The sequence below is a fragment of the Prionailurus bengalensis genome, chromosome C2, assembly GCF_016509475.1.
Source record: "Prionailurus bengalensis isolate Pbe53 chromosome C2, Fcat_Pben_1.1_paternal_pri, whole genome shotgun sequence".
Classification (NCBI taxonomy): domain Eukaryota; kingdom Metazoa; phylum Chordata; class Mammalia; order Carnivora; family Felidae; genus Prionailurus; species Prionailurus bengalensis.
Window position 1 is genome coordinate 80116718 of NC_057350.1, and position 26928 is coordinate 80143645.

General features: G+C 46.8%; 1 protein-coding gene across 6 annotated transcripts in view; it reads right to left on the reverse strand.

Moving 5' to 3' along the window:
* Positions 1 to 26928, reverse strand: part of LOC122491615 (LIM domain containing preferred translocation partner in lipoma) — a 679043-nt gene that overhangs the window by 596037 nt on the left and 56078 nt on the right. For 4 of the 6 annotated variants that reach the window (XM_043594610.1, XM_043594613.1, XM_043594611.1 and 1 more), the window contains exon 2: positions 12870 to 12992. The gene's annotated coding sequence lies outside the window, so the exon portion shown is untranslated. Of the gene's footprint in view, positions 1 to 12869; positions 12993 to 25421; positions 25685 to 26928 lie in introns of those variants that run through there. The other 2 variants (XM_043594612.1, XM_043594614.1) reach the window with 2 other exon arrangements.

Genomic DNA, 26928 nt, shown 5'->3' on the forward strand with positions numbered 1-26928 from the left:
TTGCTGTAACTCGAGAGCGTCCAGACTCCCAGGATCATGAAATCCACCAGCCCAGAGTTTTCCAGTGAGCTGAGAGGTCACTGAAATAAAAACCTTTTTTCCATGTGCCTCACTGGAAATCAGCAACTCATTTGGCATGTTTTTCTTATTTTCTGAATGCCCTATTCCCCACTGCTACTCCTTGAAGCTAAAGTAGAAATAAATTATTTCTGGAAAAGCAAGTTAAATGTGGGATTCTGTCATTGGAATTGCTTCTATAGTAGTAGTACTAACAAAGTCAATAACTCCCTAAAGACTGTTCCAAAGCAGTTTGTCCATGTAGACAAGAAAGCTAAAGGTCCGAGGAGAGAAGAAGAACACATTTTTTTTTTTTTAGTAGAAGAAGAAAGAGCCGAAGAGAATTCACGTATATTATAATGTGGTTTCACATAAAGGGAATTAGTTTCAGATAGGAACAAGAAACAAATTAGTTACAAAATATAAAGAAATCAACATAAATAAGCCTTCAAATAATTCGAAGAATAGTGTTTTTAAAGGGGGAGGTGGGGAGGGGATGGTAGGGGAGAAGAGAAAAACACGGGGGCTGAGACACAAACCCTAACATGCTGGGTCTGATACAGACACAGAGGCTGCCGCTGGTGTCTGGGATTGTCCAGCATGTACGTCAGGGCAAACAGCTGCAGAGAGGTCCCCTGCACAGAGAGCAGACACAACAGGTTGAATCGTGCTATGTCAATAGTCCTTTCCTCGCTCAGCACCCTCTGCTCCTAGGGGGCTTCAGTGTCAAGGGCATCCCATGGGCCGTTTATCACTCTTGTAGTCGCTACACAGAATGAAAACCCTCTCTCTGTATGTTCCTGACAAAAGTTTGCCCTTTCATTTTTTTAAGGTTTGTTTAACGTTTATTTATTTTTGAGAGAGAGAGAGAGAGAGAGCGAGCGAGCGCGCGCGTGCGCGCGAGTGGGGGAGGGGCAGGGAGAGTGGGACAGCGGATCCAAAGCAGGCTCTGCACTGACAGCAGTGAGTCCAAAGTGGGGCTCAAACCCATAAGCCTCGAGATCATGACCTGAGCCGAAGTCGGATGCTCAAAAGACTGAGCCACCCAGACGCCCCAAGGGTTTGCCCTTTTCATACCTACGGACCTTCCTGCTCTCGGGGCCACCACCAAAAATATCACCTTGTACCTTGCAAACACAGTGCATACATCCAGCATCCTAATGTTTTACATTTAAAAGTGAAAGGGTCCTACATTTAAGAATATATAAAAGAGACACAAGACGTTACTTGAGTGGTCTTGATCTCCAACCTTAACTTTTCAGAGGATTACTTGTGAACTTGCCATTGGGACGGTCAGTTAACTAAACCTCCGCCTGATGTCCAATCAGGTATCTGCAGGACCAGAGGAGGCCTGCATGTGCAGGGCTTGCCGCCCTGGACATTCTCCTCCTGCCAAAACCATATCTGAGGAAAGAACGCTGAAGTAGACCGGCACTCCACCTCACGGGAGCTAACGAGTAAATACAATTTGGTAGCGATGACTGGTACTTCTCCAAATAAAAGTTTCTATCAAAAGATGTTGCTGCTTTGATATTCTAAGCACTCAATTAAAGTCGGACGATTTGGGGCAAAGCTCTCAACCACTCTGGACGTGAGTTTCCTTTTCTACAAAATAAAAGCAGTCAAATTCAGCAAGCTTTAGACTTCCTTCTGGCTCAGAAATTCTGTGCCTACTGCCAAGTGGTCTCTCCCTCCTAGTGCGCCAGTCCGCACCCCCACCTCTCACGCCCAAACACGCACAAGTATACACGTACTCACCCCTAGCCCGTCTACAGCCTTGTCAGGTAAGCTGTAAGCAGTTCTTACCCTCATTCCCCACCGCTGCTTCTCCGCCAAACACTTGACACAAAAAAGGATTTTGAAGGGAGGTCATGAGGGAGAAATGAGACACGTGCCCACCATTTACACACAGACCTCACCTTGAGATGACATCTTCTGCGGGTCCCAGCGGTGTCTTCATCACCCCAGACCCCAGAGGCAGCCATCTGCCAGAGTGCCAGCTCCTCAAGTCCGACCTCTACCTCTTACTCTCCGAGACCGTGGACAAGTCATTTTACCATTTTACCTCTCTGGGCCTCGGATTCCCCGAGTTTGCCAAAACGTGCAAGAATTCGGACGTGCTACTCTAGAGATCTGAAATTTCATTACAAATTTCAAGCAAACACCCACCAAAGCCCTCTATCTGGTATTGCTGTTGACCTACAGGCTCTCAGACAAATGGAAGTGACTTTTTGCATGATCTTGCACAACAATAATAATAGTGCATCAATAGGGGCAAATACTTCTAATTTGTGCTTGTTTATTTGTTTATTTCCAGGCTAAAGAAGTTACAGGCACCACCTGCCAATGGCCTTTGGAGATTCCACGATGCCCTTTTGGTTAACGATGGTCCAGAAGTTCGGAAACTTAAAAAGGTGGAACTGGAAACCACGCAGTAAAAATGTGGAGCCTGAAATATCGAGAAAATGATTTAGGGAAAATAATACCACTTCCTTCTTCAAAACCTTTTTTTTTATTTAACAATAATGACCGTAATAACGACAGTATACAAAGTAACAATATAATTGAGCACAGAACACACTGATTTGCCTCGGATCCCTTTCAGCCGTGTAATCAGCACGAACAGCAAGACCATAATACTCATGTTTCTATTTGTTGCCCTCAACTGACATGGTTGGTCGTTTGTTTTGTTTTAAATAAAATGAGGAAGCAACAAATATATTACATCCGTCTGCAAAAAACCCATATTTGCATGTGGAAAACAAATAAGGGGGTGCCTGAATGGGTGATTAGGCATGCAATTGCCCATCTGCCCCAGCCTCCCTGCAGGTGCACCTGTCACGGGAGCAGAGAAACAAAAAGGAGAGCCATCGGCCAGAAGGGCGACAGATAGGAGGGAAACCAACAGTACCCTTCGCACCTGAACTTGTTCTGAGCTGTGTGCGCTGCTATGGTCCCAGCTCCCACCTACTGCCCCTGTATCTTAAAGCTGAAAAGCAGAAACATCTTAAGCCAACCTTTCGTCAGTCTTCTGTGGCTTCTCTACATCGCAAAGGCAATTCTCTAAATACCTCAATAGGTACAAGTATATTTGTTGTTGCAATGATTTTTATGAGCGTGGGTGACCTCCTCTCCTATATTCTTCCCCTCAGTCACTCCACTCCAGCCACGCTGGCCTCCTCACTTTTCCAGAATGTACCAAACAGGCTTCAGCCTCAGGGCCTTTGTGATTACTTTCTCTCAGCCTAAAACAGTCTTCCTCCTCTCAGCTCCAGCTTCAGGTCCTTGTTCATGTAGACCCTTATCAGGAAGAACTTCTCCCTAACTCCTGTGCCCTTAATCAGTCTTATTTTTCTTCTGAATATAGAGTGCAACTGAAATATTACATGTTCAGTCATTAATTTGTATGTAGTCTGTCTCCATCGAATAGAAGGTTTGTCTGATTTTGTTCACAGAACATGGAATAGTGTCTAACACACAGCAGGTGCTCAATAAATAGTTGGTAAGTTACTGAGCCATCATGATTACTAGCAAACCACTTCCCTTCCACCATAGATCGTCTTCTGGAATAAGACAGGATTCATGTTCTTCAGAAGCTTCTATAATCTAGTAAGAAAGGAAGACTGGAAGTATACTTATATAGCAGAGCAAAGTGACACAAATGTTCTGTTGGATATATAAACAAAGCACTCTGATACTACAGAAAAAGCAAACGTTGACTGTGGGGTAGGAAGGGTTGAGGGAGGCCAACAGAACAGAATTCTCTGGAAATCCCTTGAAAAGCATAGAAATCATCCTCAAAAATACACTCAGTACAAAAAAAGTATTAAGACATCCTCAGTTAGCCTGCTTTCCTTCAACAATAATGCTAAGTGAAACAAAAGACTGCCCAAGATAAGTCAGCATTTATGTGTGCCAAGACCATGGAGAAAGGAAAAATCACTTTCCTCCATAAAGCCTTCATTTTAAAATGGAATTACTTAAATGCACATAAAACGTGCCTTCAGAAAATTCCAGACTCTCAGGACAGGGAGGACCTTAGAGGGCTTCCAGTCCAACTTCTCATTCCCTCTACAAAGGACCCATTAGTATCAACCTCTACGTGCAGCGGTGAAGTCATCACCCTTCAAAATGGCACATTCCATTGGTGGTCTGCCCCTAATATTAAGTCCTTCTTCACACGTCTTTCTGTTGCTTTCACCCACTGCTTCCAGAACTCCTTCTGAGAGCACAAAGAGTGAGTGTGTGTCCCCTTCCTGCTCTGCTCCCTCCCCCTCCATCCCCTTTCTTTCTTCTCCATACTAACTACTTCCAATTCCTTCTCTCAGCCCTCAAAGGCTCTGGTCTCCTGTGCCATCCACCATCCTAAACTTCCCTCTTCCTTTCCCTCCTCTTCCTCTCTCACTGTTCCAGGACCTAGAGTTCAAGCAATGTAGCATTCTGCTGAGAGGTCGGCATTTTGTCTGGGATCAGGAAGAGGGGCACCTAGGATCCAAAGGTTCCAAGGGTTAACTCTGTGATCCCTGACCCAATAAGACCCCGGGAAAATCACCTAACTTTTTGGCTTTGACCTTGAAATGCCATATTTGGCATATATTAGAATAGTATGGGCACGGTAACTCTTTGGAAGTAAAGAATACAAGCAGGTGAAAGCTATCTCCTGGCCCTACCCTACCTCAAGGACATACAGAATTTGGGGAGTCTCAGGCCTCCAATAAACCAAGGCCCCTCTAGTCTTAGATAAATTCCACCTTCTCAACTGCCACAGCCAGCCTGCATGGATAAATGTGAGATTAAATATACATTTTTAACCATCTCTGAACCTATGGCAGATATTGCTACATAATCATGGACTCTTTCCTACGAGTCATGATACAGTTTCAGAATCATTCTCAACACATCATCACAAGAATCCACTACCAACACTCCATGTGGCCACATGAAATGAAATCGGAACCACTCCTTCAGAGGAGGAAAACTGACACTCCGAGATGGGCCGTGACCTCCCCATGACTGTGTCAAGAGCAGAACCAGAACCACAAAGGCCCCTTCCCCATTCTCCTAGGTCACCTCTCCTCTTCTAAACTCTGATCTGCCGTGAATGTGCCTTGACGTGGGGGACGGGACCTTGCCACTGCAGGTCATTCTACGACAAACACAGATAAAGGGTTGCTAAGTAAGGGGCAAAAGCTTCAGAGAAGGCTTGGAGGAAGAGGTGCATCTGAGCCAGCCTGAAGAAGTCTGCTATCTGTAGGAACCGATGCGTTGTACTGGACTTCAGCAGGAGAAAATTCAAGATCGTAGTGGCATTCACAGTAGCAGGAACAGCATCAGCGAAGGAAGGGTGAGGACTCCAGGCTCTGAGAGGTGGCTGCAGGCAGGTAGGCAGAGCAGTAGCCATACCCGAGGCCATGGAGGCCGTGGGGAGAGGAGCAATGCAGAAAATGACAAGACAAGATTAGAAGAGCAAACCAGAGTCTGAGTGGTGTTTCCAATGTCGGTGTTTGGGGTTGTTTTGTTTTGTTTTTTAATTGACTTAAAAAACCCTGAGACTTATAAATGGGAAGAGACGATAAGGAAAGAGTGGGAGGAAAGGAAAGAATCTCTCTCCATTCTCAATGGGAAAAAAAAGCCTTGCTATAAAATGTATTACAGGAACACTTTCATTATATAAAAGCCTATTTTGTTTTCATGTCATTCTTAGATTACATCATAGAGTGGTTGCAGCCGTCTCGTACCATATTATAAATAAATCACTAGCTTAATCATAGAACGAGCCAGGGCCCTAGATTTAAAAGGGAAATATTAGATCATTTTTAATAACTGATATAACTCAAGCCAGTCACCATTGAAGCAGGGTGAGGTGACGTCATTCTAAAAAAGTCCAAAGAGGAACCAAAGAGGGTCAGTGCTGGGCAGGCCCAGAGAAGATGCCATTTACAAAGGAAGAGGTAGCTGATGGCAGGTGAGGGGAGTTCATCCTCTAGACTAGACAATCTTGTCATGGAAAGCAATGCTTACTTTCCAAGTACCGATGTCCAAAAGGCCTTCCTTGTGAAACATAGTGTGTGAATATTATATTTTGTTCTCAGAGCTACTGTATTCCCAAATAGCAGAAAATATGAGCATATTATGATGTCCGTATTTATGTCTTGGGAGCCACTGAGCAAAATTATAGACGGGAAGGCTTTTACTTATTCAGGAAAATATGAAATCCGGGCCGACACATGCAAATGCTACAGGCCTGATTCAAGTCAAGGGGACAGTGCAACGTGGGGACACTGAGAAAATGGCCTGACACAGTAAACAATTGAGGGTAATTTCCAGCCCTTACTGACTATTAAGGAGAACACCGGCTAATGTTTCATGAGCACCAACTTTGTGCTAAGTACCCCCTTGGCAGGCACTTTGTGTACATTTGTGAACACAAAAGAATAAGAATCCGAGGCAGCTGCTACCAGTTTTTCAAATTAAGTGGGGGCCCCTCGGTGGCTCAGTCAGTTGAGCATCCAACTTTGGCTCAGGTCATGATCTCACGGTTCGTGGGTTTGAGCCCCGCATCGGGCTCTGTGCTGACAGCTTGGAGCCTGGAGCCTGCTTCAGATTCCGTGTCTCCCCTTCTCTCTCTGCCCTTCCCCCGCGCACTCTCTGCCTCTGCTTCAAAAATAAACAAACATTAAAAACGTTTTTTTAAATAAAGGAATGATTAAGTGACTTAAGATCAGGCAGCTAATGCTAATAATGATAGTCTTCCCATTCCAAATTCTGTTCTATCTTGTTGCCTACACCCAACCCGAACTATTTCCTGTTACGGACTGTCAGTAAAAATTAAGTAATAGACAAGCCACACTTTGAAAGCACTAATAGTATCAAAACATCTTGAGAGTCAAAGGGGCCACGGAGCGGGGGAGTCATATTGACCTTCTGGCCAGCCACAGTCTTACTGACCCGAGCAGGCTTTCCTTAGTTTGGCTGCAGGGCTGGCTACTAACGACCTTGACCATAATTTTTAAGTCTTCCATTTCCATTAACTTTTGAGGAATGTTAAGGAAGACTCTAAGGGAACCTGCCATCCTCTATAAAATGGACTGCCAGTTTTGGTTTTAGAAAAGACAGTTTGGTTGGGGGGTGGGGGGGAAACGGACGCTCTAGAAAAGAACTTGCTGCCAGACAGAAGGTATTGGCTGACTTTTCGTGTCTGATCCTGTCAGTCCCACAGCAATACTGAGTATCGGTTCAGTGTTCTTAACACAAATGTCATTCATACTGCCGAGGCACACTGAGCCAAGCAACACTGATTTACGCAACTTTTCAGGACACAGCCGGACCCAACAGGAGATGTAGACCCTGAAATTGAACTAAAGGGACAACATGAAGGCTCCAGACTCCAAATCTGAACCTATTTTCCCCTAATCTGTTTCTGGAACTGGACAGAGGTTTCAAAAAGCAGAGAAACCAGGCCTAAAGTCTGTATGGACTGATTTGGAAAGAGAGACAGTGCAGGACGGTGAACGAGAAGCACTGGGCCAGAGACAAAGGAGCCTCAGAGGGTCCCTCCAATGGCTGCCAATGGCTCCACGGCCCCAGAGGAGTTTGTCCCCTCTCCAGGTCTTGGTGTCTCACCTGTACAGCAAAAAGTTCAAGCAAGAAGCAGCTCTAACTGGTAAGGAGGGTAAAAATATAGAGGTATAGGGGCACAGCATTAACTGAAAACTTGTGATCTTCCTCTGACAAGCCAGGCCAAGTTTCATTCTGTGCAATTCTAGCCTAATGTCTATATTCAGATTTTAAATGGAGTTCTCACCCACAACCTTCAAGTAAAGCGGGTCCACAGAGGTGTGCTGGGTTTCTCCAGCAGTGCCATGTAGCTCCTGCTCTCACCTTAGCACATGCCCTGTAACCTAGAGTATCTGTGCAGACAGCCCCTAAGATGGCCTCCTAGAACTCCGTCTCTTGGTCTTCATGCCCTTGTGCAATCCCTCCCTTTGAGCGTGGGCCGGATCTAGTGACTTGTTTCAAGCAAACAGAATGAGGCAGAGGGAACGTGTGTCACTTCCAGGACGAGGCTACAGAAAGGCTGCGGCTGCTTGCATCTGGGGGATTCTCTTCTGCTCACTTGCTCGGAGAGAAGGCAGTCGCCATGTTGCGAGCTGCCCTATGGTGAGGCTCTCACAGCGAACACCTGAAGGCAGCCTCCAGCTGACAGTCAGCAAGGAACTGAGGCTCTCAGTCCAACCACTGCGAGGGCCTGAATCCTGCCAATGATCATGTGATTGAGCTTGGGGGTGGGTCCACCCCAGCTGAGCCTTCAGATGAAATTGCAATCCAGCAGACACGTAGACTGCAGCCTCAGGAGAGACCCTGAACCTCCCATCTAAGCTGCTCCCAACTTCCAAATCACAAAGAGTACAAGATAATAAATGTTCTCTGCTTTAAGCACTAAGTTTGGGGTCTGTTATGCAACAATAGATAACAATGACAGGGGCCACATATGAGAGCCCCAGTCCCGGTCCCTAGCAACTCCACCATTTTTCAGGATACCCAGGAAGTAGACCAGAAGAGATCAGCTATCAGAAACTCCTGGGAGAAACCCTTAGCCCTCCCCATGAATACCGAGATGCTTTCCCACTTGGTGACACACACCCAGGCGTGCTCTGGCCACACAGAGAGGACCATGGAAATAATGTCAGTTCAACTCAAAGTCAACATGACACTTTTGGCTGCAGCAAGTGAGTGGAAAATAAACTGGAGTCTGAACCACACATGGAATATGACAGACTCTTTACCTGCCCAGCCATATTCTGCTGTCAGTTACTTCTACCCTCAGAACCTGCCCAGCCCTAGGGACCAAATGATGTCCACAGGCCCACCCTGCCAGTAGTCTGGCCTTGGTTTTGAGATCAGATCGCCTCCTCCTGGGAGCTTTCTTCGACCGTCCCGATTCTTTCCACGCTCCCAACCTTTTACACAAGCCCCATGAGAACTGAGGCTATAAAGGACCTCCACTTGCCAAGCACCTACTATGTAGCCTTAAACGGATCTGGTGATTAGTAAATGTGTGCTGTAAATAACACCTTTCTTTCTAATGTGGTATTTCTTATGCATCGGTCTTTCTCTCCAAGATCAGGGACTGTGCCTAATTCACTGTGGTGTCCTTAAGACCCTGAAGTTTACTAACTTCCAGAATAACAATGGATTAGGGCAGAGAACAAGCACACACTCTGTGAAGGAGGGGTAGATATTCAGCAGCAATCTACAAAGGCCTTATGGGTTCCCTATGCATGAGAAACCAGACATCTTCCACCAGACAGGAATCCGTGTAGGAGAACCTGAGAATTCCTCTGACCCCCCTAGGGCCCTGTCCGACATAGAACAGAAGGTATCTCCACTGTGCTGAGCTCATGAAGTAGAAGAATATGGAATTAGGAGGAAGGAAACAAAAGAGACAGAGACAGCCCTACCTTTTATTTTTATGGACAGCAAACATCTCCTACAACACATCCCTAGGTTATAGAACAGCCAGAGCCCCAGGTGGCTGCATGGGTTCCTGCTCAGACCTAGCAAGTCTTTTTGTATTTTGGAAGCAATAACATAAAAAGCAATGAAAGCTGGCTCAGCAGACGGTCACACGTGCCCAGAAACCACCTGACCAAGTAATTGTAGGGAGCCAAGACATTCACCTCTGGCGGAAGTGACTGTTGCTTTGTTTCCGGCATAGACTAATACCTGATCCTTCTAAGGACCAAAAAGGAAATATTAAAAATGAAAGCCTTTGGCTACCGTCAACAATTGTACACTAGTATCAACAGAGGAAAATAATTTCCTTCCGGACTCCCACTGGGCCGGTCACGCCTAGACAGAGGTGTGATTATCTAATCAAACAGAGCAAGAGCCTAACAGCTAGACTGTAGGTTCAAGATTTCTCAAGCATGGAGACTTCTCCATGTCTCTCAAGTCCACCTCCTTTCACTTCCTGCTACCTAGGGCAAAATCAAACATGAAAAGTAATAATAGTACACAACTGCATTTCAACTTCAACCGTTACCATGAAGCCAGCTTCCAAGACTGAGGACAGATTAGCGCCCATCCAATCCTGGGGATGGTGGGGATGTAGGGTTGGGAGGAAGAACATACACTGGGCATATACTACGTAGCAGGCTTGGTGCTGGGGGGCTGCACGTCACACGGTCTTATTTTTCTTTCTATTCAAGATGAGTCATTCCGCCATAATAATCTATCATGTATGGACCACGCTTCGCAGTCTGCAAAACAGGTTGGCATCTCTCAACCCATCTGCTCTAAGCAAACACGAGAGGCAGGCAGAGCAATGATTATCATTCCTAATTCCCAGATCAGGGAAATGAAGGCAGGGGCGATGTCGTTTTTCTGGGGGTGCACATCTAATAACTGGCAGATCTTCCAAAACCCCATTCTGCTGCACGTACTGTCTTTTTATGCACTCGCAAACTTCTTAAGCCCTACTGGTCCCGAAAGACTCATTCTGCCAGGCACTTGTTTTGTTCCCAGAAAGCCATGTAGCCAGCCTCATCTGCTCTAGATTTCCTAAAACCTTCCAACAGCGAATGGCCAGTGTGTAATGGAATGCCCTTGGAGAAAGGGACACTCGCCACCTTTGGATTCATTCTTTCTAGCCATGAAAATGCACTGTGCACCTATTATGGGCTAGAGATCCCACCAAACTCGAGATGCACTTGTGAACAAGCGATGCCACCCCTCTTCCGACCGACTTTTATATTCTTAAAGGCCATCATCACGTGTGCCCTCTGCCCTCTCCAGTGGAGTCTCTCATTCCTGTAACAGTTCCTGGTGGGACATCATTTCCGGGCCTCACAGCGTTCTTGTGTAGACAGTCCAGCTGGCTAAGATCCCTCTCAGAGGATGAAGCAAAGACTACCAGCTGACAACCTAGGAGAGCTCTGACGGGAGGGTAGAAAGGAAGTTCGCGGTCACCCAAACAGTGTTAGTCCTCTCGCCACCTCCAAGCAGCCCCCAGATATTCTTTGAGTGACCACTCTTCTCCACTGTGCAGCTGCCATGGGATTTGGGTGGGACCATCTCCAGACTCCGTTCCAGAGGAGGGCCCAGTGCACATGGCACTTAGCACAGTCTCATCGTCTTGGCTTCAGTGACTGTGCAGGAACGTGCAGGAACCCAGGGACATGGGGACATGGCAGACAAGGCTCTCTCCCCACAATGGGCATAGGAGGCATAGGGCCCAGGATGAGGCACACAGCCATCTCTTGATCGCGGGGGGAAACATCCAAGGTGGAAGCCAACACAGAGAAGGCAGAGCGAGGAGTGCTATAGGAAACAGAGCTGAGTCCTGTTCAGACTGGCCCCGAAGCCCACCTTGCCTCTGGACTTGCCAGTTACCAGCAGGATCCCCCACCCACCGTGTTCTAGAGGACATACCCTATTTAATGCGGTCCAAGGCTGCACTGGCATTTTAGAATGGACAACAATCACTTGCGAATGTCTTCCGGATTCCTCCTGTTTAGGAATTCTCTCCCATTCTGTCATTACACACTGGGTGGGTTGGTTTGTTTTTAATCCAAGTAAACCTCTTCATATTAATCACAATTAATTTCAAACACTGAAACAACTCAGGAAGTAGAGCAGGTAACAAAGATTTCACAATTGATGCATAAAGTGCAGGCTTGGGACAAAACATTCAAGATCAGGTGTGAAATTTTAACAAGCTGAAGGATTTTAAGAGTCAAAAGACTGGATGCCAGCCCTTTATCTTACGCAGATCTATTGGCACAGAGGTCAGTTGTTCTTTTGAGGTGCAGTTGATTAAGAAAAGGTGACAAAATGTAACTATAAACTCAGTTACACTTTTAAATAAAGTTAGGTTTGACCAATCACTATGGCATCTGCTCTGTTTTGGACAACTAGACCATAAACACGGCAAGGCTTATTGCTTGGAATACAGCCAGGGCTCAGGGCACATAGGGATTGGTCCTTGGGATGGAGACCACAGATCTCAGGTTCTACATGGACGCTTTTCCCAGAATTCTCCAGTTGTTTTCCTCAGATCTCTGCACAGCCCAGGGGAGCCCACACCATTATTCTTTTCACCACTCCTACCTTCTAGAACATGATGTTCTGTCCTACCCACTGAACTCAGAAGTATTCCAAAACACAAGGGAAACCTTCCCTTACCTGTTTGCCCTTCCCCTGAGTGTGGAACAGGATTCCGACTCACATCCCACTGGAGCTCTAGCAGGCCCTCTAAGACAAAGGTTCACACCCTTTGCCTGAGCAAATTTAGCATCCCTTACCTCAAAGGGTTTTTGTGAAAATAAAATGAGATCGCAGAAGCAGCAGCAGCTTGCACAGGGGTAAACAAAAATCACTCAATAATACGACTTTTCTTTCCTTGCAAATGCCCATAACACTGTTCATTGATATTTTGTTTTTGGTCTTTCCATTTCAAGAATGCTTCCCTCCATGCCAAAGGAGAAAGAAGGAAGCAATACACTTATTGGCAATCCGAAATCATCATCACTCCAAATTTTCTTCCAATTTCTCTTCATGCCTCCTTCCAAGAGCTGAGTCCTGCCCTGCCTCTGCTTTGTCACACATTTTATTAGCATTGTCCTGTTTTGCCCATTGCCAATTAAATCAACTCAAGATAAAAAGAAAACAGTTTGGTTCTTCTCTAGTTCTTATTCTATCCCAGCTATCAGTGCCCATGCTTTAAAAGGAAAGCCTGGATTTTTTAAACTCATTAAAACGTGAACATTGATTATAAAAGAAGAATGCCTTCCCTTCTCTGTAGAACTCACCAATTGTGGAAAAATAGCTTCCCTCTGATGAGTGCCCAGTAGAACAATGAGAAAAGTCCTCAAATGAGAAGCAGGCAACTGGGTTCTGTCTTCAGTTCTATTTCTGAGCCTCAAGGTCCCCACCTGTGGAAAAAGGGAGAACAGGTTGCCTACAAATCTCTAGTGTCTTACCAGCTTTAGAACTTTTCGGTTTTATGAACTCACTGGCTAGCCATACTAGGAATGATGCCAGCTGACGCCCAAAAATGCGGAGGCTTCCCTCTACACCTGCTAAGCCCCCCAGTCAGGTCCTGGCATTTCTATTGCACTAATTTGTCTCAGTAACACTGAAAAGGGATTGCAGGGACCCCAGCCCTCCTGAGAAAACAGCTTCATCATAATCTCAGAGAGGAATGATATCTATAGTTAGATATTCACAGTTTTTTTTTCAATTTTAAAATTTACTTATTTATTTATTTTGAGAAAGAAAGAGAGAGAGAGGGAAAGAGAGAGAGAGAGAAAGGAGCAGAGAGAAAAGGAGGGAGAGAGAATCCAAGCAGGTTCCACATTGTCAGTGTGGAGCCTGATGCTGGGCTCAGACCCACAAACCGTGAGATCGTGACCTGAGCCGAAACCAAGAGTTGGATGCTTACCTGACTGAACCACCCAGGTGCCCCAGATATTCACACTGCAGCCAAGAAAAAATTAAGAGCAAAATCTGAACAAATAAAAATAGAAAAGATATAGGAGTTTGGAGACAAATGTCTAAGTACGGGACTGAGTGACCCCTCTGAACTTGAATTTCCTTGTCTGAAAAATGACAGCCAGTGAGCAGGAGAGAGCTAGACAAACTTGACACTCCCAGTAAGTCCTCATTACAGGTTTTATTTCATGAAGACCTATCACTATTTTGCTAAGGAGTATATGATACATATTCCCACAGACAAATATTCCAAGGCAGTAGGCTGTTACAAAATACGTGCTTTGTACACGCAGGTAGAATCCACATTCTAGAAAAGCCACTACTTGCATTTTCATTGTTGACATTTTACACATTATTTAACCATCCATGAAATTCATTTGTGTATATTATCTCATTCAGTCCTCATTCAGATAAGCTCCAAGTGAGGGGGGACCTTAAAAATGACCCACCTCCACTGTTCCAACTGACAGCAGGAGAAGCTGGGGCCAGAGTCGGGAGGTGGCTACTCTAGGAACCACAGTTAGTGGCAGACAATCCAGGGCTCCAGTCCAGGACTTGCTCCATGGACCCAATTTAAGCCACTTGGACAGAGAAGGACACCAAAATTCACTGGGCAGAGGGACTTGCCCTTGGTCACACAATCAGCTTTGGGGCAAAACCAGGACTGCCACATCCAAGTCTCTAGAAGCTTGCTAGGACACCTGCTAGAAGCTCTCAGTATAGCCCGACGGCAGAAAGAAATTAAGTCGGGGAAAGGGCACATAATCAAGATAAGCCCAGCAAAGCAATGAGTTTCCTGAGACCTAGCGGTCTTCAAAGACATCAGAATTCTCGATGCCATTCCACTGAAATGAGAAAGGCCATCATTTCATACTTGCTGAGGAACGGAGCATATGCAGAGGCACACCCCGGACCCATGGACAGTCCAGTCTCATGGAAAACACAGGACAGACATCACTCCCCCACCCAAGCCCCAGGAAACCGAAGCTTCTCCTCGCAAAGGGAGATACTAAGTCAGAATGGTTTCTACAACCGCAGCGGAGGGCACCAGACTTCCCAGATTTCTAAACCGGAAGGAGAGGCTCTCCGCCTTGGCCCTTGGGGCCATCTCCCCACTCCTGACAGCTTCCCTCCCCACACAAATGACAGTGGTCTCCTTTTCCCTAGTCCTCGTCTCTGTCAATATTTTTTTTCTTCTTTTCCATAAAGAGAACAAGCAGCTTTGCTAAAGAACCACTGTGAAATGATTGAAGTTCCCATGCAAACAAACCATTAGCAGAGTTCAAATGCAATTTAAATTACCAGTTGTTAAAGTGTTCCTCAATTTCGTGGTAAGTTTCCAAGGAGAATTACATGCTATATACTATTTAATTGGTTGTTTTCTATTTTTTAACATCCATTTACCCCCCCCCCTGATATTTCAGAAGTGTCTATAAAAGCTTCCCTTTAAAAAATTATACATTGTTGAATAGATTAAATCTAAAGATTGAAAAGTATCAGAGAAACAGCTGCAGGATTATGCAGCTCAGCAGAAATATATGGTTCTGACACCACAAAACATGCAGAATTTTAAAATCTTAGGAGTCATCTCGTAATGCCCTCAGCTCTTTACAGGTGAAGATGCTGAGGCCCTGACAGAGAAAGGAGGGCTTGGCTCAAAGTCCCCTGCCTGATCAGTGACAGACCCAGGATGACAGCCAGCACTCCTGGTCCCCCACACTGTTGCCTCTTCTCACCACCCCATATATGGAGGATGTGATGGGAAATCCTCAACGAATTGTACTTTCCACCTGTAATTTTTTAAAAGGAAAGACGAAGTCCTCTTTAAATACACCCCTGACCTCAAAACCAGAGATGGGCAGTGGCAAATCCGTCTCCCAAGGGGAGAACAAGGAAAGGCTGATGAATGAGTAGTCAAAGGAGCTCAAAACGAGCAGATTCTTGGCAGAAAAAGGAAAGACACTCTTCCAGATTAATTAAACAAGTGACGGGACATCGACACTGCTGATCTGCACTGCTGTACCTGGCCTAAAACCAGGGGCTGCTCCTGCTGTGAGAGGGTAAAGGATCCACAAAGCAAAGGCAGGCCTCATCGTGTCCGTAAAGGGAAAGGATTTCTAGAAGCCACCATGAGTGCAAGATGAAGCTGAATGTGTTGATACAGGATTTGCGTCAATTATTTAACCTCCCTGAGCTCAAGCTTCCCTGTCTGCAAAACAGGGATAACACCACCTACCATCGGGATCTATGTGATCATGCCCTGGGATTCCAATTCCAGCACGCATGGCACAGAGCCCACACGCAGCAGGCATGAACGGTCAGCCCCTCGTCTTCTAAGGTTTCTATGATTTCTCAAAGCTTAAGATTCTGTGGTTCTAACTTATTTGGACTATAACAGAGCCTCACCGGCTATGTATGTTCTGTAAGTGCGTTAGATGTTCATTTGTCATTCAAAAACTAAGATAAGACACGTGTGTGACAACTTACGCATCCAAGCAATTTCCTTCAAAAGCAAACTTTTTGGAAGTCCTATTTTAAAATGGCCTCCGATAAGAGTGGCCAGTTAAGCCGGGCGCGGTGGCGCGCACCTGTAGTCCCAGCTACTCGGGAGGCTGAGGCAGGAGGATCGCTTGAGCCCAGGAGTTCTGGGCTGTAGTGCGCTATGCCGATCGGGTGTCCGCACTAAGTTCGGCATCAATATGGTGACCTCCCGGGAGCGGGGGACCACCAGGTTGCCTAAGGAGGGGTGAACCGGCCCAGGTCGGAAACAGAGCAGGTCAAGAGTGGCCAGTTAAGCACTGATTTGGGCTCAGGTCATGATCTCACAGACATGAAATGGAGCCCCACATCTGGCTCCATGCTGAGTGTGAAACTTGATTCTCTCTCCCCTTCTCTCTGCCCCTCCCCTGCTCACCGTGCACGCATGCGTTCTCTCCTGTCTCTCAAAATAAATAAACATTTAGTATATAAATACATCCTTCAATAAAGCCTAAAATACAGAGAACAAACTGATAGTTGTCAGAGGGGAGGAGGCGGAGGGAGGGGTAACAGTGGGTAAAAGAGAGTAGAAGTGCGGGCTTCCAGTTATGAAATGAATAAGTCGGAGAATAAAAGAGTGTAGGGGATATAGTTAATTACGCTATAATAGCGACATATGGTGACTGATGGTAGCTACATATTCGGTAAGCATGGTATAACATAAAGATGTTGAATCACCATGATGCACACCTGAATCTAATGTAACATTGTATGTCGACTATAACCAAATAAGAAAAATCATAACTTAAAAAAGGCTTTCAAATCCAATGTATGAATCAAAAAGTAACAAAAATCCCAATTTAATGTCCAAAACCTCATTTAAACTTCCCACCAACCCCATAAGAACAATTTCCCAATTGCCCACTGAGGAAACTGAGGGTCAGAGAGGTCAGGCAACCCCCCAAGGTTCTGGGGCTGATAATGGTAAAGCCAAGACTTGAACCCAAGTCTTCAAAATCAAGCCCCACAACCCAGATCTTACTACCTTGCAGTTACAACTGTACGATGGGCAGCTATTCTGCTAGAGGCAGAAATATCCTAAAAAAATTCCTCCAGTATTTTCACAGTTTAAGGAACTCTGGGATACAAAACAAAGCCGGAACTTTCAAAATCAAATATGTTCACATGAGAAGCAGAATCCTTCCTGACTTCCACCTTGCTCTATGTTCTTCAGTGAAATAAAAAGCTCAGAGCCCTGGCACGGAGCAGACATCGCTGGGTATGTGGGAAGCAGGCCTGAGAAAGGTCAGCGGTGAGCTGACGGCAGTCCAGTCACAAAGAGAATTCCAATGGCTGGGCTCACGATCAAACACACCGCGGGTAACCCAAGAATGAGCTTCTGAACACCCCTCCGGCACAACTGTTACTGACACGATGTCACGTGCCCTGCATTCGCAGGTGCTCAAAACAGACACTTGCTAGCACCTCCTGTCCTTAATGAGGCACCGTGTATGGACCCAACAGCTGCAGGTGCTGAGTCAGGCCTGCCTGGCACTCTCAAAGAGCTCACAGGCTCACCGGGCGGGCACACGCTCGAAAACACTGAAAAGTGTGCAAAGCACAAGTCCACGCGACATTGTTTTGAGGGTCTGGAAGAGCTCCGTGGATGATGACTTCTGAACCGAGCCTGCACACCCAACAGGATTTCCACCAATGAGGAGGGGGAAAATAGGCCCAGGGAACAAGACATGCTAAGCGCCGTAAAGAGGCGTTCAGGCTGTTCTTAGGGAAAGTGACTAATCTGCTGAGGCCAGTGGCAGAGCACACGGAGGGATGCGGTGGGAGACGAGGCTGCAAAGGAATGTTGCGGCCAAGACATGAAGGACTTTATGTGCCAGGCTAAAGCACTTGGATCTTGACACTCATGGGTACTGTGTCCCGGGACATGACGCAGGAGAAAGTTAAATAGCAGAGCTACCCCTTTAAGAACTGAACGCCCTTCCGTTGAGCCTCCAAGCACAGGGAGGGTGGGAGGGTCTGAAGGACAGCTTCCTCCTCCCAAAGGACCCCTTCTCCATGGCCCCACCCACAGAGAAGTCAGAGAAGTGGGTGGCTCTCAGAGGTGCCCCAACCCACACGTCTGTGGACCTTTCCCTCTAGTCTGGAACTCCCAACCATGAAAGACCCAGAAAAGACACCACGTCTCTTGTTCCAGGCAGGATTTCCACTCTGCCTTCAGGGAAATGCCAGCACTACCCAACCTGATGAACCAGAACACGGGCCGAACACAGGCTCCAGCCTCTTTCCTGTTAACTAAGCAGAAGCCAGAGGCCTATCCAGCACACCCTGTGTGTGCCCAAAGCTCCCTATCACGGAGCTCTTCCGTCCAGGCCTGGTACCATGTGACCGGGGCCTCCAACCAGTAAGGAGCCTGCACTGACGTCACCAGTTAGGTCCTATGGAACCTTTCCCTTAAAGGAGCCTTTGCAGCAGGTCCCATTTGTTAAAGGCACAGGCAAGATGTTTTTCACTTCCTGCCCAAAAAGGAGCTCCTGGTCTAGAAGGAGGGATAAAACATAAACCAAGTAGGAGATGGTGAGTACCACGGAAGAAGGACAGGTGATACAAATCCTCACGAGTAACCCTGTGACTCGATGTGATTTCTTAAACCCATTTGAGGGATATGGAACCTCGGGCTCAAGCAGGTTAACTGACTTGGCGGATCACACAGCTAGAAGTGCCACAGCCAAGATTTGAATGCTCAGAATCACCATAGAGCTATATACTCTATTGCCCCACAGCCCATTGTGATGCAAGCTAGCAGAAGAGAGAACAGAGAGATCCTTTCTAGTATGGGGCAGTGTGAACGGTGGAGAGTAGATGGTAATCACAGGTCACCTCAGTCAGAAGGTGGCCATCCAGGCAGAAGTGTTTAAGAGGAACAGGAGGTCTCTGGATGAAGACAGAGGAGGGCCCCTCAGGCTAAGAGAACAGCATGAGATAAAGCATGAAGGTGAGAAAAGGCAGGGTATGTCTGGAAAATGGCAGGGAACATGGGTGTCTTAGGGATGAGCGAGCCAAAGCCTCACAGCGGACAGGCATTGCTGTCTGACGATGATGGGCCAGGGACCAAGGGCACAAGTTCTTACTTCTAAATGGCAAAATAAAGAAATTTACAGTCAGGGACACACAGCTGAACATTCCAGCTCTACTTGGGGTCCCGTGCTATCGTGCTAAGGCCACCATACATTCACCTTCCAGGATCTGGGCTGGGGTCAAGAGTAATGGGCCTTCAGGTCCCTTCTGATCAATATACACAGGAACACTGGCCCCTCTGGAGGTCTGAACTTCTACACCTCTTCTAGTACATTCTGCCCTCCTTGAGAAGAATCCCTACAGCTCATCAAATGACTCCCAAACCCTAGCTGGGGCACAAGCACCCGACGTGGTGAACGGAGTACAGAGAGCAGGACAGGAGTCATAGAATCAATCTACACTTGATTTCTGGATTCTCCAAGAATTAACAATGGAACCCTGAGCGAGTCCCTTCCTTTTAGAAAAGTTAAATTTCTTCATTTGTAAAATGGAAGGAACCATCCTACTCATATATCTATGAGTTCTTGTGAGAATTAACAACTAATTTGTGAAATTAAATAGAAGGATATGTGTTTCTACATGCAGCCTGACATGTTTAGAATAGGTACTCCCCCTGAAAGCCACCATGATGGCAGAGGTGGTATAAAAACGGCACAATCCTCCCGGCAAAGTATCTAAAACTGGAGTTGTCAACAATCCCCCCCCCCCCCCGCCCCCGTTGAAAATTGATCTGTATTCCCCCAGGCAAGTCATTACATCCTTTTGTGCCAAATTGTTTTCATCTTTTAAATGACCCAGTAATCCCACTTTGGGCAATATACATAAGGGAATAATCCAAAAGGAAAAAAGAAGGCAATTTGTTCAGAGATGTTATTCATAGTGCTATTTCTAGCTCTTTACATATCCCTCTATTATAGCACTTCTCTCACTGTGCTGTAATTATCCACTCCCCTTCCATACGCCTCCAAATTATCTTTGAATCAGTCCCCAGCACCTAGCACAATGCCTGGCATACAGTAAGAACTCAATAAATGTTTGTTGACTAAATGAATGGGCAACATGAAAGAGATTTTAAAAGAAATTCAAATGAGCAAAAACAAAACACTGCTTTTAAGAGATAATGCTAGAGTTTAAAAAAAAAAAAATGGTAATACAGACGGCAAACTATTCAAAGAGGAGCATGTGAAGACGCCCAGAAGTGAATTGCAGGTGATTCAGAATACGATCTCTGAGCATCTCCCGGCTCATGCCCAGTGCAGTATAGGACTGCCATGAGACACCCAGGGCATGAGGTCTCATGTGGAGTCACTTTGGCCCAGTGGCCAGAGCACAGGCTCGGTCAGGAATCTTAGATTCCCAGCCTGACTCAGACACAACCTCACACTGGCCAATCATCGAACTTCTCTGAGACCAGTTCCTCCACACCACTGAAACATGGGGGGATTTACAGGAAAGCCCATCCCATTTAAAGGAACCACAGAGGGGGAAGCGAGGACCGGCAAGTGTGAAATCAAACGTAAACGAAAGAGGAGGTTTGGGAGGTAGGCTTGGACCACGGTCCTCAAGCCAAGGTGGGGCCTTGAAGCCCCAGCTCTTCCATGCCCCGCCCCCCACCCCAAGGCTTCCATTCCCATCTAATAGGGTGGCTGAAGGCTCCTAGCAGGGAATCTGCAAGAGGCAAGAATCTGGACGACCCATCAAGGGAAAACAATATGTTAAATACGGCCCACAAAGTCAGCATCACTCTGAATGTTCCGTATTCTTGGTGGGAAAGAATGCTTTATACAAATACCCAAGGAGAGCAAAGGAAGCAGCATGTTCTGCAGGGCTTATTTTGGGGCGTTCCAGCAGCTCTCAGCCAGGAAGTCAGAGGCAGGAAACCCCTGCCCTCTGTTCCCTGGCCAGAAGTTCAAGGTTAGAAACCAAAGCAGGGAGCACACAGACTCCTTAGTCTGAATCAGCTGCAAGTCTCTGCACCCCCCACCTCCTGCATTGCACATTTTCACCTCCATCAGGGTCTCCCAGATTCCTGCCCACTGACCTTGACACTATTCTGAAGGAAACTGCCCTTGACGTCCCATAGACAATCCCTCCAAAACATGTCGTGAGCCAAGTCACTTGTCTCTGGCTCCATTTCCATCACCCTAGTCAAAGTTACTACCACCTCTCGCCTACTGACGGCAAGAGTCTCCTCCTGACCCCCTTGCTTCTACCCTTGCCCCACTCCCTGAAATCCATCCCTCTGACAGCGAGCTGAATGATGCTCCCCATCACCCCTAGATTCGGGTCAAGCCCCTGCTCTAGCTTACTTACACCCAGCAGCCCTTTCCCTGCCCTCCTGGCATGTTTCTTCCTCGGCCACCCACTACCTCCTAGCATTCTGGGCCCTTTTCATTCCTCAAGCACAAACTCATTCCCGTTCCATGGCCTTGGCATTGACCGCACCCTCTGCATGGCTCTTCCTCCTGACTTTTGCACGGCTGACTCCTTGTCATTCAGACCTCAGCTTAAACATCACCTCCCAGATCCCTTCCTCCATTCACTCACCGTCTTAGTGCCCTGTGTGAATCCTCCCAAGTGTTACTTATCATTCCCTTCTATTTACAGGTTCATTTATTATCTGCCTTCTCCACACACCCCTAACTAGAATGTAAAGGTCCAAGGAATCATTGTTCCATGTGTCTTTTCCGTCACTCTAAACCCAGGGCTGGATCAGTGCCCAGAACAGTTTGAAGCACATAGGTGGGAATCCAATAAACATTTAATAAAATTAGATGAATACATACCACCAGTGACAGAAACCTTACCGATTGCTAAGGGCAAGTCGCCCAGCACTGTGGATAACGTCCTGGGCTCTGGAGTCAGATGACGATCAGTAATGCTTGCTACTCAGGAGCTGTAGGAGTTTAGGAAAGTGTTCCCATTTCTCTAGACCTCACTTTTCTCAAGTAAAATGGGGTTAACATCACCCGGCTATAGGAGGGCTGGGAGGATAGAAGGAGATTGATCATGTAGAATGCCCCGTGTGGGCTCAGCACAGACAGAATGTTCCCTGTTGTCAACAGCGGTCCCATCTTACAGGTGGGAAAACTGAGATCAGAAAGGAGCAGTATCACCCAAGTGAAACACTGGGTCAGCAACAGAGCCAGGTCAGAAAATCACAACTGCAGTCTCTGTCCACTGCTGTGCAGACTAGCTATTCCTTAGACATCGTAATAACAAAAATGCCTGATAGCATGTAACTGATTTATATACTCTGTCTTGTTCCCTAAAGGATCTGCTCTGAAGTACCTAACAGAAATGCATGTAATTCGTGATTTTTTTATGGTGAGAAAACTGGGGAGTGAGATGGAAAAATAAGGTGAAGGAAAAGGACAAGGATTACAAAAAAGAAGAGTCTTGGGGTGCCCGGGTGGCTCAGTCAATTAAGTGTCCCACTTCAGCTTAGGTCATGATCTCGCAGTTCGTAAGTTCTAGCCCCATGTCGGGCTCTGTGCTGACAGCTCAGAGCCTGGAGCCTGCTTTGGATTCTCTGTCTCCCTCTCTCTCTGCCCCTCCCCTGCTCGCACTCTGTCTCTCTCTGTCAATAATAAACACTAAAAAATTATTTTAATAAACAAGCATTTAAAAAATTAAAAAAAAAAAAAAAAAGAAGAGTCATACGTCTCATACCATTTGCCAGAGGTGGGCTTCACATTTGGCTCTAAGCTTCGCAGAGACCGATAGAAATGGAAGGAAATACCCAGGTACAGTCCTTTGGAACACTCGGTTACTGAAATGTCACAGCAAGGTGTGAGGAGGTATCACTATCCAGTTAAGAACCACCCTAGTTTGTCACACTCTTGCCAACTAAAATCAAATATCCACTTACCCCTGACCACACGCACTCTGAAGTCACACAACCTGGGTTCAGATCCCAGCTCCACTACCGACTGCGTGACTTTGGGCAACTCAACCCCCCAGGCTCTTCCTCTATAAAAAGAAGGTAAAACACAGTACCTAAGTGGGTCAACAAAATGCGGTGTGTATGCATGTAATTCTGTCACGTGCTACAACACAGATGAACCTTGCAGACATTATGCTAAGTGAAATAAGGCTGCCACAACAGAATCGATACTGTAGGATCCCACTTAATGCGAGGTGCTTAGAAATTCATGGAGACAGAGGGCAGAAGGACAATTGTCAGAGCCGAGGGGAAGGGGAATGGGAAGTTAGTGTTTAGTAGGTCCAGAGGCTCAGTTTTGCAGAATGAAAGGAGTTCTGGAGACGGGTTGCCGGACAGGTGGCTGCATTTAACACCCCGGAGCTGTACATTTAAAATGGTTAGATGGTAAATGTGTACTTTATCAAAATTAAAAATAAAGTTAAAAAAAAAAAAAACAGCACCTACTCATGGGTAGGGATAATAGTGACTCAATGATTTAGGTCAAGTGCTTAACCCAATGCCTGGCATTCAGAAAGCAATCAATTCATGGCAGTTCTCCTTCCGAACAGTAACAGCCCATACACCTGCACCACCAACCCTAACCTCTTGGTGCCCTTGTCTGTCACCACCATAGCAGGTGTGGGGGGGACCCCAAGCCCTGTTGCCTCAATCCCAAGCCTTCTTGCCTCCCACCCGGCGAGCAGGGCTATACGCAGGCCAGCCACCATCATGGAGCAGGAGACAGGCTGTGCGCAGGGTCCTGGGGTCCTGCCTCCCTGGCATTCTAGAGCGGCTTAGGGAACTGCTTGGCCTCCCTTCAACACTGGACAGACTTGGGTCTCCGAGCACTCCCCTGAGCTATTAGGATCCGCCGCCTAATGCCACCGGCGTGAAAGTGCTTCCCCGAGACACATCTCCAGCGTCTTCCCTGAATTGAAGAAAAGTGCCCCCAGGTTCACCAGAACCCAAACTGACTGCAAAGAACTACTCATGGCTGTGTAACATCTGGCGGGCTGTTAAGAGAGGGTGGTGCCCTCTAAGTCTCTCTTTAAAGCTGTATCAAGGCAAGGAAGTGTGTGTGTGTGTGTGTGTGTGTGTCTACGAGTGTGCGTCTATGTGTATGTGTAACTATGTGTATGCCTGTGTGTGTGTCTGTATGTATGTGCACCTATGTATATGCCTATGAGTGTGTGTGTCTGTGTGTGTGTCTGTCTATAATATGTGTCTGTGCCTGTGTATAAAATCCATTCAGAGTCAAGCTCACCTTTCGATGGGAATTACACTGCAGCATTCTGACAGCTAAGCAAGAAAGCCCTCCCTGCTCAGTCTCTTTCAAGGTCTGTGCATAACTTCTACCCTCTGGGAGAAACTGAAGTAGGGGTCTCTGTTCCCCGGTTCTGCATTTTGGACAAGCTATCACTCCCTTCTAGGAAATCAGGAAAGAAAAAGATCTAGAAGCCAAAGCAGGTCAGAAGGCAGCAGCCCACATTCAAATAACATTCACATGACCGAAAGCAGAATAAGTAGAAAGCAAAAAAAAGGGGGGGGGGGGAATTTTACAAACAACAAAAGCCCATGTAACCTGACAGAAAGAGGTCTGAACTGGGGCAGTTAGGTGCTAGTTCTCAGTCTCACCAATCAGATCAGTAAGTGGAGGCAACTCTGGCATCCAGAGTCCCCATTTCCTCATCTGCAAAATGGGCACGCTCTTCTCCGCCTCTGCCTGCAGGGGCAGCTGAACTGTAGCGGAAGGAAGAACCATCCAGAGCCAGGAGCCCAGGAGTTCTAATCCCACCTAATCAGCCCTGTACCCGCAGAGTGAGTTAGCTTAGCTCCCAGGCCCTGCACTGCCCACCGTCCTGCTGCAAAAGGAGGCCGACAAGCCCAATCATCTCTAAGACTCCTTCCAACCCACCCAACGTCCTGCACACTGGGTATTTATTCCAGACCGTGGATGCCATGCAAATGCTGCATATATGGCCACATTTTTATGCCCTTAAGGCCAACCATAACTCTGCTTTTCAAGCTAAGACTACCCCTCCCCAAGTGTCCACGAACGTCCTTCGGGCTTGTTGCTCTAACCCTAGCAGACAGACAGACGACAACACTCCCAAATTACCTTCCTACCCAACTCTGGCTAGGCCTCAGGTGGGAGGAAATATCTCTCATATTTTTTTCACATACAAATACAATTTTCCCTCGGGCAGAGTTCGCCTCCAAATCCCACGGAAAGAAGAGCTCCCCTGGGAAAGCAGCTGTCCACACCCCAAATTAAAGTGGCCAGCGCTCCCAGCAACATGTCCCATCACCCTGCAAGCCCCAGGTCTGCGAGCAGAAAGGCCATTCGCTCTGTCAATAAGGATGTACTCACGTGAGTCGGGCCCCACAGGCAGCTGGCCCTCCGCTGGCTCTCACTCCCTCTCACACACCCTGAGTCCCACTGCAAGGAGGTGGTCCCAAGGCCCGAGGGGAACAGCACTGAAACATTCTCTCCTCAGCTTCCAGTACAAGGGGCAAAGGAATGGAGGGGACGGCGGGGGGGAGGGGGGAAGGGGGCGACTTTGTTTCTGGAAACAAGAATTCAAATCCTGCTTCTCCTAAACCCTGAGTCACCTCCTCCTCTTCCAATAGATCAGTGTGGTGGGTAAACATTTCCATATATGGAGAAGCAGGCTAGAGGATGTCAGAAAACTCACCCTTCTCTCCTCTGGCACTTGAAGAACATGCCCCCACTTATGACAGAATTCCTTAATCGGAGTAGATGATTAACCCCAAAAGAAGGAGAGTCTCAATCTGCACAGGCTGACTGTTACAGGAAAAAGGCTCCCAGTCCAAACAAGGAAGTGACTGGTTTGCAAGACTTTAAGTTCACCTGAGGAATGGGGCCATCTAGAAGGCACTGACATTTATGGAGTCAATCTATTCATTCAGAGGAGGAGGGTGGTATCTGGGGGAGATGTACCCTAAGCGGTCACCAAGAATCCAATCCACAAGTCTTCTGATGGCAGATGAGCCCTAAAATAATCCCCACCCTTGGCCCCAATTCCCGGACTCCCTTGGGCCAAGAATCCTCCTGGGAACGTAGTTTCGCATGAGTTACTCGTAGGACAGAAACCAGGCACAGAAACCCAGAATAAAACCAGACTTTCAGAAGAACACTGTTGAGGGGGAAGGAGGGCTGAATGCCCAATCTAATTGGTATGATTACTTCCCATCAGAAGGTCCCGAGAAGTGTTTGAGAACTAAATTGAACCAGTAAAGTCAGTCAGGAACGGATCTGGTCTAAAAAGGACTCCAGACTGAATTAGCAGAAGAGAAAGGAGAGAGAGAGATGGGGTGCAGGGGAAAATGGCGGTGAAGGGGAGGAGGGGTCTGCTCATCCCAGTGGTTCTGTTTCTTACAGGGATCCTGTTCTACTGTTGGCTGCAAAGGCTTTCTATCACCACCCACCTCCTGGCCTGAACCATGAGGCTGCTAGTTCTCATCCCCGGGGGAGTCTTCAAGCAATGAACAGCACTACTCAGAGGGCCAAGGCACCCAAGCCCTAAGCCCAGGTCAGCCCACTCCTTAAGATTTTGGAAAAATCAGTTCTCTTGGGGTTTATATTCTTTCATCTACAAACTGGGTCAATATCACAAAACTGTCCAACTACGTGTGCTAAAAGCAGCTTCTACTTGGTCTATCCAAAGAGTCACAGCACACTTATTCTGATTACTTGTTTTATCTTTTGGCGAACATGCCATAAATACCTGAAAAGCAGCAAGCACTTCTTATTTATTGCGTGTTTAATAAATGAACACAAATATAAGTGATTATTAAATGAGGTAGGGAAACAGGATCAGAGAACCTTCCGGCACATGCCAGAACCATAACTCAGC